The sequence below is a fragment of the Sarcophilus harrisii genome, chromosome 1 (assembly GCF_902635505.1).
Source record: "Sarcophilus harrisii chromosome 1, mSarHar1.11, whole genome shotgun sequence".
In the NCBI taxonomy this organism is placed as follows: Eukaryota; Metazoa; Chordata; class Mammalia; order Dasyuromorphia; family Dasyuridae; genus Sarcophilus; species Sarcophilus harrisii.
The window spans coordinates 581,694,097-581,709,323 of record NC_045426.1 but is presented as its reverse complement, the minus strand read 5'-3'; the positions used below and the strand labels follow the sequence as shown (position 1 = coordinate 581,709,323).

Sequence of the window (15,227 nt, the reverse complement as noted above, 5' to 3'; positions counted from 1 at the left end):
TCTTCTGTTTTAGGCTTATATTTTGTAAGCATCAGATTCTTGGGGTTTGTTTCCTAATCTTTTCTGTAGTTTAATTCCTTTTTATCGGTGAATTTGGCCCATTAACATATAGTTATAATTGCTAAGCTTGGTTTTACTTACATTGAAGCCGGTTAATTATTTTTTCATATCAGTACAGTTTTTTAACAGTTCAGTTTTACTCCATTATCCTAACATAGTCAACCTTATTTGCCTATACCGTTTCTTTGCTCCAAATTAATTAAGCAGTTAAGTTCCTTCATACATACTATTCACTGTTAGACAAAATAAAATAGCTCTGCTTTCAAGTGAATTACATTCTATACTAATGGAAGCAACATATAAACAATTAAGATAGATATAAAATACATATGAAGTTGTTTTTGGGAGAAAAACTTTCTTTTACTTGGAGGAAGAGAGAAAGTGCTAATATCTAAGTCAAGGGTCCTCCAACTTTTTAAATAGGGCGCCAGTTCACTGTCCTTACTGTTGGAGGGCCGGACTATAGTAAAAACAAAAACTTTGTTTTGTGGGCCTTTAAATAAACAAACTTTATAGCCCTGGATGAGGGAAATAATTGGCCTCAGCTGCCGCATTTGCCTCACAGGCCATAGTTTGAAGATCCCTGTAGACCAGCAATGAGCTTATGAGTTGAAGTTTGGAGAACTAGCAATTGTAAGAGGCAGAGGTCTGAAGGGATGGCATTCTTGACATGGAACACAACCTATAAAAAAGAGACTATAAAATGTGTCTTGTACAGGAAATAGGTTGTGTGTGTAGGGGTGTAATTTGAAATTAGTCTGCAAAAACTGATTGGAATGAAATTATGAAAGCTGTTAAATGTCGGAGAAGTTTGAATTTATTCTTAGAAGGATTAACCACTGAAACTTCTTGAATGGGGGAAAATATGGTCAGAACTGAACTTTAAGAACATTAGTCTGGCAGTTATATTAAGAATGCACTGGAGAAGGAAGAAACTGTAATTAGAGGGACTAATGTAAGAGCTATTACAATAGTGTAGGCAAGAGGTGCTGATGTAAAATTAGTGGCTTTGTGAGTTGAGAGAAAACGGATGCAAAAGTTGTGGAAACAGAAAGACAAGACCCAGAAGCTGATTGATTGATGGGAATAAGGGTGAGGGAACTGTTGAAGGTAACTGTGATGTTATTAATTAAACAAGGCGATTGGAAGGATGGTAGTGTCCCTGACAACAGAATCAGGATGATTAAGAAGGATGGGCTTAGAAACAGTTATGTACTCCTGGCTATTTACAAGGTTTTCCTGTTGAAGAGTTAGTTTTTTCAACTTCATCTCTCATTGAATTAAATTTTGAGTTCTACATCAGTGTCTTCTGAATCTTATTAATTTGCCTTCTCTTTTCTGTCTTTGTACTATATTTTGAGGGAAATAGTAATTCTTTATCTGTGTTGACATGACAGACTGTTGTCTTCTAGCTATACTGATTTTGCTTTGTTAGAAACTTAGGTTATTTTCCAGATGAGCATCCTTCGATATCTAGTTCCCTATAATTGCCAGGAAATTGTACATAAAATTTCCCTCTCTCCCCAGTTTTCTGCTTTTCTTCCAATCTTAGGCTATTTATTTGTACTGACCTTTCTAATTTAACATAATCAAATTTATTTTACTTTGTATTTATAATTCTTATCCATAAATCCAGTAGGTAATATGTTCCATGTTCTTCTGATTTGCTTATGATATACCTCCTTTTATGTCTTGGTTATTTGTTCATTTTTATCTTATCTTAATAAATAATATAACTGCTAATAGATATTAGAACCAGGATAACCAGCTGAGTTTTCTTTTTATGCTGAGTAATTTTTCCCTCCACTGCCATTATATTGCTTTTCTTATATCTCCTTTACCTCTTAAAAAATTGGATATGAATTGAAGAATGATTATTGAGTAATCATTCTGTTTTCTTGGAGAAGTTGTTTTGGAAAGTAAAACAGATCTCTCTTTTTCTTTCTCTCATTATGTCATATGAGATAATTATATAATATTTATATATCTGTTACACACACACAGAGATATCAATTGCTGGACAGAAGCCTATGGCACTTCAAGCAATTCTAGGTTACTACATAAATGGATATATTTGTGTCCATTGCCTCTCGAGATGCTTTTATTTTGAACATTCCCAACCTCTCCCCATTGAACCAGCATCTAGCATAGACTTGCCTCAGGATCAGAAAGGGAATGATTGGTAGCTGAATTATTAAAGACTTGAAAATTCCTATGATTATGATATAAACACAAATATTATCTTACTTTCATCTGTATGAAATCATCTTTAGCCAAACTGTAAAATGGGATATTTTTGAAGGTAAAAAAACTGACTTCTCCTTGAAATGATGATTTATAACTTAAATTCAAAACCTGACTGTCATACTCAGTTGAACATAAATATTTTTAAAGCTATCATAGCTTCAAATTGATTGAAACTACATTTATGTTCCAATTCCACTGCAGTTCAGAATAAATGTCCATACTGAGAGAAGATGATTCTTTAGTTGTTAGATCTAATCCATAGATATCTGGGGTAGGATTTTGAAGAAAACCCAAATTCATAACTAAATTCCTTTTATGTTCTAATTGGTTTTCTGAATCTTATGTACATTGGTATTTTTTATATTGTAGATGCTAAATTTATGCTAAACTTGTATGTGCTTATGTGTACTAAATTTCATATATTGGTATAACAAAAATGGTTTTTGTAATATTAGCTAAGGAAGAGGATGGTGTTTGATTGACTTATTTTTCCCTTCAATTAGCATTTATTTTCTTTCCTTCCCAAGCCCCCTCTTCCCGGTTGCAAAAAGGAAAAATTAAAACCTTTGTATAACAAATTAAGCAGTATACATTCCTACATTGACCATTTTAGTGTTAGATTTTTTTTTTCTGCATCTAGAATCCATCTGTCAGGAGGTGGGCAGTATGTGTCTTTGGGAGGCATGATTTGACAGCAGTTTCTTCTGGTTCTTCTCACTTTACCCTATATCATTTATGTTAGTCCTTTCAGATTTCTTTGAAACTGCCTTTTTTGTTGTACAAGTCCTGGCGGTTGTTTCATCCAGTGGTTAGAGCCCTGGGCCTGGAATCAGTTAATCCCTAAGTTCTGATTGGTATCAGGTACTGCAAACCACATAATGAGCTTGAGCAAGTGTCTTAACCTCTGGTTGCCTCAGTATCCTCAATTCTAAAGTAGGAATAATACCTACTTCACAGGATTGTTGTACAATGCAAATGAGATATTTGTTTTTTTTAAAAGGCACCTAGTACAATACTTGACACATAAAGGACTATATTAAATTCTTATTCCCTTCCCTTCCTCCTGCCTTCCCACTGTCTTTGTGTATATTCAAGTCTTTTTTATACTAAAAAAAAAATTTTCCTAGACCCCACTATATCTTCTAAGTATACCTTGTGTGTGGGGGGGAGGGGGGATGCCTTGTTTTCTCTGAGTCAAATTCCTTTAAAAAAAAAAAAAAGCCATCTATAATCAGTGCCACTGATTATTCCTTTCTCATAAGTAGAAGAGAGCTGAAACAGTTCTCCAAAATGTGATCTCTAAAACGGTGATCTGTTTATTGTCAATTTTATTGGCCTCGTCTTAGTCTTTTTCTTAACACCTGTCTGTTTCCATAAGTGTATAATGGTGGTAATAATAACCCCCACTTCTAGGATTGTTAGGAAGAGCAAATGAAATAATAATTATAAAATGCTTAGAGCAGTGTCAGACACATAGTAAGCACTGTATAAATGTTATCTGCTATTATTATTTTTATTAATTTCTTCTTCCCCTTATTGACTACCTTCTGGTTACTTTCTGCCTGCCTGCTGTTTCTCACTCTCACACACATCTCTTCTAGTTCTTTTACTTGTCAGATCTATACTCATTCATAATCCTTGTCATGCCCATGAATTGTGGATATACTGTCCTCAGCCCCCCCTTCTTTTTTTTCTTTTTAAATTTTTTCATCCCTTCTCCAAGTTCAATTATTATCTCTATGCAGATAGCTCCTAGGTCTACATCCTGAGCCCTGATCTCTTCAGAAGTCTAATTCTTCATCATAAGCTGCTTGTTTGAGATTCTGAATTATAGTTCCATTAGCATCTAAATCTTACTATAGCCAAAGTAAAAATCCAATATTAATTTCTTCTTCCCCTTCACCCTAATTCACATTTCTTCAAGGATATACTCACTTTCCAGTTATAACTTTGTCATCCTCAATTCCTTTCTTTTAATTCACTTCACATATCCAATAGCCTTTTTTTCCTGCTAAGGACAATTTGGATATTTATAGCATCATTCACGGGCCATATAAAATTATCAATTTATAGAATTCAAGCAGTAGGAGGTTGTTGTACCTAGCTTTCAGCTTACCATCTCCTGCAGTTGCCTTAGCAAATGTTTTGAGGGCCTTATACATGTCAGGTTAGATGTTGCCCACCCCTGCTCTAAATACACCCTGTACTTCTCCTGTGTCTTTGTTCTTTGCCTGTGTGTCCTCTGATTTTATTCAGAAGGTATAAGTGGAATGTCCAGATTCTCTTGAAACTTCTGCTGCCTTGCCCAAGCCCTTTTGTCAAACTCCAGGAACTCATCTTCTCTGGCTACCTACCACTTTACAGGATCTGGCTTGCTTTCTTCATTACCACCATTCCACCACTCCTTTTCTAGCCACACACAGCTAGGACAAGTAAACTTCAGAACAGATTTCTATAGTCAGGGATGACCTATCTGAATTCTTCAATTATTAACCTATTTGTATCCTCATAGTCATCTCCCATACTATGATTCTGAACCACTGTTAGCTGTTCTTCATCCCCCACTAACTGCACCCTTGTTCCCATCCCCCTCAATCCCTTCTCCCCTCCACCCTACTCCCGAGGCATTTATCTCCACTGTATTCTCTGGTAATAAACAAGCTTTCTCCTTAAACCATCTTTCTGAGTCTTTCAATCAACTAAGCCTGGCTGCTTCCTGATTACTTAGTCCAGTGCTTTAAAGACCAGCTCAAGTACTCTCTCCTTCATGAAACTTTCTTTGATACTCCTTTTGTTTTGTTCTGTTTTTGCTGAGGCAATTGGGGTTAATTGACTTGCCCAGGGATACACAGCTAGGACCTGTTGAGTCCGAGACCAGATTTGTAGTCAGGTCCTCCTGACTTCAGGGCTGGTGCTCTACCCACTATTCCATCTACCTGCCCCTTGATCCTCCTTTTGTAATGATGATGACCTTCTTCCTTAAACCTTACAGTACTTTACTTTTCTCTACCTCATACATAGAATTTAGATCTTGAAATATTAGAGGCTACATATTCCACATTCCTACATATTCCTTTTACAGATGAGGAAACTAGTCCTAGTCAATTGAATTAATTTCCTTACAATCATGTAGCAGGATTTCGATTCAAGTTTAGACTCCCAAAGCAGCATTCTTTCCTTTATACCATGCTTTTAAAGTCCCTGTTCACATGAATCTTATATACTTATGGGGGAAATAGGAAATATGTACAAATAAATAAGATGTAAATAAAATGTGATGGCAAAAGAGAGATTCTGACAAAGAACCATAGGACAATTTGAGGAGGAAGATGACTTTTAGACTTAAGGGATCAAGGAGGTGATGTTTGAATTGAGTCTGCAAGGAAGAGAATTCCTGTGGATAGAAATGACACGATAAGGGCATTTTCCCAGCTTGGGGATTAACTCGTTTTCTAGTTCCTTTCTTTATACCTTCCAGGACCTGAATAAACTTAAAATATATCCCATTTCATCTTTATTTCTTAAAATTCTTAGGTTCTTCACCTATTTCCTATACAAAGGCTTTCTTGCTCAACATCCTACCTCCTTTATTTTTGGAAATGACTTTTTTCCTCAGATTGCTTTTTATTTATCCCATTTAATTGTATCCTTGTGATTTTGTCTGTTTTTATCTAAACTGTGACTTCAGAGGAGGGATCTGTGTGTAAGTAATTCCTAATTGAGTATGAGTTATATAGTCTAAAAGGAATTGCCTGGGACACTGATTTTAAGTTGAGAAGTCACTCAGCTAGCTTGAGCCAAAAGAGTGATTTCAACCCAAGTTTTCTTAGCTATATCTTAGCTATATCCTTAGCTATATCCTTTTTTCTGCTTCACACTGAATCTTAGAGATAAGACTTACTGTAAGGCTGGAACTGTATTACAGAAGGCTTAACATTCCAGAATAAGGGATTTTTGGGGGGTTTTTTTGGGGGAGGGGTGGAGTTTCCCAAAGGCAAGAGAAAATCACTAAAGGTTTTTGAGTAGGGAGTAATGTGTTCAAACTTGTATTTTGGGAAAATTATTTTGGCAACTTTCTGACAGAATAATGGAAGAGGAGAAATGGGAAATATTGGGACCAATTAGAAGGTCGTTATAATAATTTAGAGAAAAGATTGACATGAAAGTACCTAAGCCATGGTGTTTGTGGCAGCATGATTTTGAGAGGGGGAAAAATATAGAAGATATATATATATATATAATTAATTGATAAGATTTGGCAAGTAATTGTAATTGTAATGAGGAAAAGCAAAGAGTATAAAGTTTCAAACTTGAAAATTGCACTGTGCACTGAAAAAGAGAAAGTAAGGGGAAGGACAGTTTTACGGGTTGAGTTTATAGACAGATTGAGATACTGAACTATTCACATGAGTCTAAAGTCTTGTCTACTTGTCCAGCCCACAACTTTAATGGCAGGTTCTTTAGAGATTTAGCATTAGTCCTAAAGACACAGAATAAGTAGTTTTAGGATTTTCAAAGAAGCCACAAAATAGGAATAGATATTTCAAGGGAGGGAATGCTTTTAATATGTGAAAAATCTTTGAAAAACTTAAGCTTTGTTTAGCCATTTTTGCTAGAAATGCTTCTAAATTTGTACTTTTCCCAGGGCTTCTTAAATTGTGTAATGCAATTTTGTAATTCATCTGTGTCTCATAGGTACTTCATCCAGTGGTACAGATCACAATCCATTCATGCTTCACATAATTCTTTTCCATATCCTGTAAATCTTCCAGAGGAAATCCATCTAAAATATGCGGTGCTTTGTTCTTGATTTCTAAACACTATATAGGAAACTAGTGCAGCATGCAGATGGCATTGTTATCCTTCTTTTTGCTACATAACCAATCTATCCCCTTTTTTAGTCATATCTCCATGTACTTTTACCAGGTTTCTTTTTTATTATTACTTATTGGAAGCATGATGCATTCTACCCATTCTCATAGTGTATTTCTCCATTACTCTTTGTGTAAGCTGAAATTTTGATTGTTCAGAAGCTATGGATATTCCAAGAATCAAAGTTACATAGCATAATTGCTAAAATATTGGTGTTGAGTTTTGTTTCAGGCAGAAGTTTACGTTTATTAAAACCATTATTCAGTTTCCCATAGGCAATCTAAACAATGAGTTTGCACCTCTTCAGTTTTGGGTCTAGCTCTTTATCTTTGTATGATGCCTTTCTAAGACATAGGTACTGATGGACCAGTTATATGGTCTTTCTATTCAACTATATTTAATAATTTGAACAATAAAAATCCTCCATCCACTTGCTTTTCCCTCTGTGGATAGTTAGGCTAAACTCTTGAGTGATTGTGAATCTCATTTAGGAGGCTCAGCAGTGTTCCCGGGCTTGATGTAATCAGCATAATGTCACCTGCAAACAGGAGCATCTGGAGAACTTCACCATCCATAGAGAATTCCTTTCCATTTGGACTCTGTGCTGGACATCCTCCATGACAGTGGCAAACACCTTTGGTGAGCATGTGTCTCCCTGTTTTATGCCTCTTTTGATAATCAGAGGATTGTTAAATATACTTATTTGTTGCATCTTTCAGGGAATCTTGTAATACGGGAGACACTTTGGAGAAAAACCTTTAAAGTGTGCATTTTATTCCATTGAATCAAATACTGTTTTTTTAAAAATTACCAGTGAATGTTAGGCACAGTGGAGTGTGCATTTTCTTTTGACATTTTCATAACAGATAATCCTGTTTGTGTGTGTGTGTATGTATTGATCATTCTCATTAATATTTTAGAGGGATAAGAAGGCAGACTCAATTATTGAACTATATTCCTCTTTCAGTTATATTGCCATATCTGATTTTTCCCCAAATCATCTATATCTTCCCCTCTTCAGATATCCGGGAAATGTACACAATACTTTAAGAATTTTTATTTCCAACATGGATTTCTTCTGTGTGTTTATATAGTTCAGTTTTTCTTCCTGTCTCAGTTTTTTTGTGCCATTTCCACTTCCTCATCTGGTATACCGGATACTGAGATATTAGGGTATGCATGTGTAATTTCTGCTGATATTAGTGGTGAAAATAGTATAGAAATGTTGACATTTTATCCCTGAAAATTTTGAGATGATCTGGCTTAATTTGGACTCATGTCAGGCTTTTGGAATTTTGTTTTCCCTTCTCTAGTGGTTTTTCTAATGTTTTGTTGATACGTTACATTGCTGTCATTTCTCAGTACTATCCTTCCTTCGTCCCCCAATAGAACCATTTCTCATAATAAAGTTATAGTGAAATAAATGTTGGCCTTCTTAGACAACATAAATTTCATTTTACACCTATCTAGAGTCCACCTCTTCTCCTTAAATAGGAGAGTAGAAGTATTTCACTGTCTTCTGAATTCAGAATTGGTCTTTGTATTTGTCAGAGTTGTGACATCTTCCATTTTTTTTCCTTTACATTATGGCAATCATTGTATAAATTGTTTTCTTGGAAGATTATGTGATGATCAACTGTGGTGGACTTGGTTCTTTTCAAGAATGAGGTGATTCACGACAATTCCAATAAAGTGTCATCCACATCCAGATTGAGAGAACTATAGGGACTGAATAGTAATTGAAATAAAGAGAGTTTTTTCTTTTTAACCGTCGTTGTTAATTTCCTTATTTTTTTCCTCTTTTTTTGCATAGCATGATGAATGTGAAAGTAATGTTTAGAAGAATTGTACTTGTTCAACCTATATCAGATTTCCTGTTATCAAGGGAGGAGGGAGCAAGGGGAAGGAGAGGGAAAAAATTTGTAGCACAAGGTTTAACAAAGATGAATGTTGAAAACATTTGGAAAATGTTTTTAAAAATAAAATGACATAAAAATGGATTGGCATAAAAAAACTCAATGACCAAAAAAAAATTTTTTTCTTGATTCTCCAGTTTATCCTAGATCAATTCATACAAGTCTTTCCAGGTTTCTTTGAATTCTTCATATTTGTGATTTCTTAAGGTATTTCCCAAGGAATAATAATATTCCATTGTATTCATATATCATAATTTCTTCACTGATTCCTTAATCATTCCATAGCCACTTGATTTGTTTCTTTGCTACCACACATACACACACACACACACACAAAATGCTTCTATATATTTTTTAAATAAATAGGACATCTTTACTTGTCTGACTTTGCTTAGTAATGGAATCACTTGTTTCAAAGGGTAAAGCATAGTGTAGTAACTTTATTATTTATTATTCCAAATGGTTTCCCATAACAGTTGGCCCAATTCAGATATTCAATAACAAAATAGGGTAACTTCCATAGCCTTTCCAATATTTACTGTTTTTGTCTTTTGTCATCTTTGTGTGGTGAAAACTCAACTTTATACTTTTGCATTTCTTTTTTTAATGATTTGGAGTATTATTTCATGTTATTGTATATTGTGTGCATTTCTTCCTTTGAAAGTTGGCTATTTGTATTCTCTTGACAACTTAAATATTGTGGAATATATGTATAGTTTTGCAGATGAGTTTCCATTAGTTATTTCTTTTTGGTTGCTGAGTTCCCCTCTTGGTAAGGAGATCATGTGCTTACACATTTTTTGAACTCTTTTGGCACTTGCTTTTTATCAGTTTAAAATGATGTGAGAAATGGTGATAGTTTGGCAACAAATCTTTATTAAGCATTATGTATACCTGGTAATCTCATCAATGTCTTTTCCTTTACCCATTTCCCTCTGTTCAGTAGTATTACCTAATCTAATTCCACACTATATTATCTCAACTTTATCCTTTCAATTTATTGTTTTATTTTAACCTTTTGTCTAATTAAGGTGGCAGTCTGTGTATACACAATCTGGTGGTACAAATGATATAGGTGATACAGTAGAGTGATGGACTTAGGGGGTCAGGAAGACCTGGATTTGAATCATTCCTTAGAAACTTGTGTTTCCTCATCTGTTAAAAAAAAAAAAAAAAAAAAAAAATTAGTAATATTTATTTTATAGGCATATTTTGAAAACCAAATGAAATGATTGTGTAAAGCATTTTGTAAAGCTGAAATTAGGAAACAGATACTCTGGTGGTGGGGGTGAGGATAGTGACGGTGAAGACATTAAAAGTGATTCTGACACAGATAACTATTTCTGGTCAGTTTGGATGTCCGTTTTTGGTGATATTTAGTGATTTCTTACTCTTTCTTATAGAATATGTGCATCATAAGAAAATTTGAGGCTTTTGAAATAATATAAAACTTTTGGTATCTTGTTTTCTGATCCAGAACCATATTTTACAACTTTTTTTTTTTTTTTGCTAACTATACTCCCATGTCCACTTTTGCATCAGTGATTTGCTATTAAGTTGTGTATTCTGACTTAATTTTTGTGGCCTTCATAGCTTCATTATCTTTTGAAACAGATGTTGGAACATTCATTGCAGTTATCTTCAGAATACTCTTTTTGCCCATGCTTAAGAGGAACAGAAGATGATTAAGTGTCTCATGGTTACTTTTGGGATAGTTCCCTTATTTGTATCTACAAACTAAATCTGGGACCCATCTTTTAATTTAGTCTCAACTTCCTTGTCTTTTAGTTCCACTTAGATTGATAATGTCAGTATGTGTTGGTCATGGAAAAAAGAGCTGATCTTATGTGGGGTATCAGTTCTTGGGTAATTAATTACAAAGATATATAGAAAACTAGGGACTTAGGCATTTATTATGTAATTATGTCTTATTATCATTAGTAGTTGTTGTTCATAACTCCATTTGAAGTTTTCTTGACAAAAATACTGTAGTGATTTGCCATTTCATTTTACAGATGAGTAATTTAAACAGACAGGGTTAAGTGACTTGCCCAGGATCACATAGCTAGTGTCTGAGAGCAGATTTGAACTCAGGAAGATGAATCTTCCTCTTAACTCCTTCACCATCTACCTGCCCAATTTAATATTTATTAGATAATAATTAGATATACCAAACCAGTAATTAGGATCAAGGTATTGGGGGAATGGATACTTAGGACCTTAGATACTAAGAATTTAATATCAAGTATTTTAAATAATTAGGTATTTACGTGGGTAAATAGGTAGAATTACTTATGTAATAGTGTACTTAGGGACAGTGCATCTGGTACTTAGGTAATCATTTAATTAGGTTTTGGGGTGTATGAGTATTCAAAGAGGACTAGTACCTCTGATCTAAGGATTTAGAGCTCTTTACAGGGCTACTCTTTTTTTTTTTTTTTTTTTTTTGATGTCTTTCTGGCATTTTAACTCTTTTCTGTGGTTCCAGAAAGCTATAGCAATCACATCAGATACCCTTGTAAACCTGGGCTAAACCAGGTTAAGGGTCACTAACTAGGTTTTAAGTTAGGGGGATGTCTTGGTGAAATGGATGGATAAGAAAAATTTATTCCAGCATCCATGAAGATGGCTGAATTGACTCACTTGATTCAAGGTCATTCATTGCATCCCAGGCCAAAACCAGTCATCTTAACTTTTGCTTTGCTCCTACAATGATGACTTTGGAAGAGAGAGTGAATCTAGTGAGTCTGATGACTGGCTCACACTTAGTTAAGACATTACATTGTGTCCTCTTTCAAAATGAAGGACAAAACAACTGTAAGACTAAATTCCTGTTTCAGTACTTAGTGAGGTGGGCACTTAATTATTTAGGTAGGTATCTGGACACTGAGATAGATTCTTAGGCATTTAGATATTAAATAATTAGGCATTTTATTACTGGATAGAACCAGTATTAGTAAAATTAATGTTTACAGCTGTCTAAAAACTGAATTGTACTTCGTACCCTCCGTTCTTATGCCATCATTCTTCTCCTGCTGTTACTGCTGAAACAGAAAAAAACCTTCCCTGGACTGAGGGGCCTTCATAAAACTGAGGGCTTTTTTGTGTTTTTTGTTTGACTTTGACCAAAGAATTCATAACTTGAGTTAGTAGGAATAAACCTCTTTATAATTAGGTAGGCTTGTCCTCAGGCAACAGTCTTCTAGGACTGTATTTAAAAAACTTTCCAGTTTGGTAGAATTATGGTGTTTTTTAACCTTTTTTTTTTTTTTTTTTTTTTTTTTTTTTTTTTTTAATAAATTTTCAGTTAGCAAAAATCTCTCCCTTCAACCCATCTCATCCTGATTAAGAATGAAAGGAAAAATTAATTTTATCCTAATTTTGCTGTCACTTTAACATGCAATATATTCCTATTCTCTCCATTTCCTTTCTTTTTAAGCTCATAGTTAACTTCTCCTCCCAGCGCATCAGTCTAACTAGATTCTGTGACCCCTAATGATAATACAGTTCAGAGTGGATATGTGTATCATCTCTCCATATTGAATGTAAACAATTTTTCCATGATTCTTTATATTTCTAGTTTTGTACTTCAATTTCTCTGAAACTCTGGGCTTTTCATCAGGAATGCTGAGAAGTCCAATATATGAAGTATCAAATCCAGAGAAACTCTTGAGATGTATTTACCACAATTTTGACAATATAATACAAATAATGTGATTTTTTTCTAAGTTATTATGGAGTCCACAAGAATCCATTTCTATTTGAATTTGACACTTTTTACTAATTATATAATTAAAGGTCCATTTTTCTCTATAGGTTTATATAGTTTTACAGCTAAACTATTCTTGGTTGAAAGTCCAGTGGTATAGTTTTGTGAAATATCATACAACTTCCATTAAATTGGTTATTATTCTGCCTGGCTTTTTGGTACTTAAATTCTTTTTTTTTTTTTTTTTTTTTGACTAATTAATTTCTTTGGCTTACAAACTCTGGATTTTGGTTACTATGTTTTTAAAAGTTCTTATTTTGGAGTTTCTTTCAGGAGATTTGGTAGATTCTCTTTTATTTACACATTTGCTATTTTCAAGAGATCTGGACAGTTCTATGACTTTGAAAGATATCTTAACCTTTTTAGTCATGGCTTTCAAGCAATCTTCTGATTTTTAAATTTTCTTTCCTTGATCTTAGTCATTTACTTTTACTACAAAAGGCCTTATATTTTCTTTTATTTTTAAAAACCTTACAACTTTTAGTATTATTGTTTCATGAGTATTTAGAAGATAACTTACTTTTCAGAGTTTGGTCCATTTACTTTTCAGAGTTTCTTGCCTGTGTATCTTTTGTGACTCTCATTTATTAATATGATTTTTTTCAAGTGCTCTCAATTTAAATTTTTTTTTAAACAAAGCTAACACTTGCTTAATAATTAACCTGTGTTTGCCTCTGAAGTTTTGCTTGTAAATGTTTTGGCATAGTTTTCTTTTAGGTAATTTCTTGAATATCGTTATCACTATAATGGGTTTTTATTGTGAGATTCTTTTTGGTATGTTCATCTTTCAACTTAATTTCCTGTTTATCTTTTTATTCTCTTGAATCTTGTGTTCGAATGCCAAATTTTCTTTTCAGCTGTGGGTGTTTTTTCAGTAATGTTTGATGATCCAATACATTTTATAAATTAATTTGGTGATTTGGAGGGTTGGGGTTCAGGATATGGTGAATTTGGGCATTGGGAGAGAAAAAACATACTATATTATTTATTCCTATTGTGCTATTTTCAATCTCCCAGCTTAAAAGAATCTTACAGAACTTTCGGCTGACATTTTGAAAGAACCTTGGTTAATCTCTATGCCATAAGGAAGCATCAGAGCAACAACACTTTTGTGGAGTTACTAAATATGTCAAAAGAGTATGAAGGATTTCACATGATTAAATTTCAGATACATGATATTCATTCAGGAACTATGAACATACTTAGAGGAGAGCAGCAACATGCTAGATATTGAGAATTATATCACATTTGGGTAGGGCATAGTCCTTGTCTTTCAAGAGTTTACTAAATTCAGTATAAAGATATAATACAAACAGGTAACCATATAGCATTATATACTCCATTACATGATATATTAGAGAGTTTTGTATTATGGTATGTTATAAATTTAGAAGAGAGAAAGATCATTGTGGTTTTTTTTTGTTTTTACAAAGAATGGCGTCATAAGAGAAATGAGATTTGAGCTACATAGACCTTGAAGGAAGAAGAATTCAGTTTGGATAGTCAGAGAAGATGAAGGATTTATCAATATACATATAAGAATGTATTTGGTATATTTAGAGAATAGTAAGGAAAGCAGTTTCTAGTTGGGGTATGGAAGGTTTGTATAATTCATAAAAACAAAAGTTGGAAAAATGGTGATGACCAAATCATGGGATAATTCTGAAATTCAGGATAATTATAGGTAGATAGATAAATACATCAATACATAGATAAGTATAGATTTTTTTTTTCTGGGATGATTGTTTTTTTGATAGTGATGATTATATTGTATTTGTACAAATGGACCTTTGAACCCAAAATTTGTTTTGAAACTATAGGAATATTGCTGACAGTTTAAAATTAGAAGGGCAATTTTATTTTCTTTGAGTGCTTATCATTCTCCACCTCTTCTTCAGAAACTATGATGAAGTCATCATGAACTGTTGCTACTGTGAAAGGATGTGACAATCTTTTCTCCTGTGATTCAAAGTGCTAGAAATTATTTTGCATATATTTCTATATAATTTTCTATTTACATGTTTTTTCCTCTATGTAAACTTGCTGAGGGCGGATACTTCCTTTTTTGTCTTTGTCAGAGCCTGGCATATAATACTTAATAAGTGTTTGTTGAATTGATTTCTAAAATGTGACATAACTTGATTTCAGAAAGTGGTACTTTAATAAACTGATTTTAGAAAGAGCCTTCATATGTGACAAGAGAAAATGCACATATCCCCTCTTTTTCTATAGAGTACTAAATTTGGAGTAAGGTAGAACTGAGCTCAAATCCTGGCTTAAATACTTACATGCTAGCCACTTAACTTTTCTGAAACCAGTGTATATTCTTTTCTCTTGTTTCAACTATCCTTATTATTTTAAAT

At 33.6% G+C, this 15,227-nt stretch overlaps 1 protein-coding gene across 6 annotated transcripts in view; it reads left to right on the top strand.

Moving 5' to 3' along the window:
- RNF19A (ring finger protein 19A, RBR E3 ubiquitin protein ligase) overlaps window positions 1-15,227 on the top strand; it is a 56,507-nt gene that overhangs the window by 16,035 nt on the left and 25,245 nt on the right. For 3 of the 6 annotated variants that reach the window (XM_031947057.1, XM_031947054.1, XM_031947056.1), the window contains exon 3: window positions 7,671-7,818. The exons of the other annotated variants lie outside the window; for them this stretch is intronic. The gene's annotated coding sequence lies outside the window, so the exon portion shown is untranslated. The remainder of the gene's footprint in view (window positions 1-7,670; window positions 7,819-15,227) is intronic. 6 annotated transcript variants of the gene reach the window in all.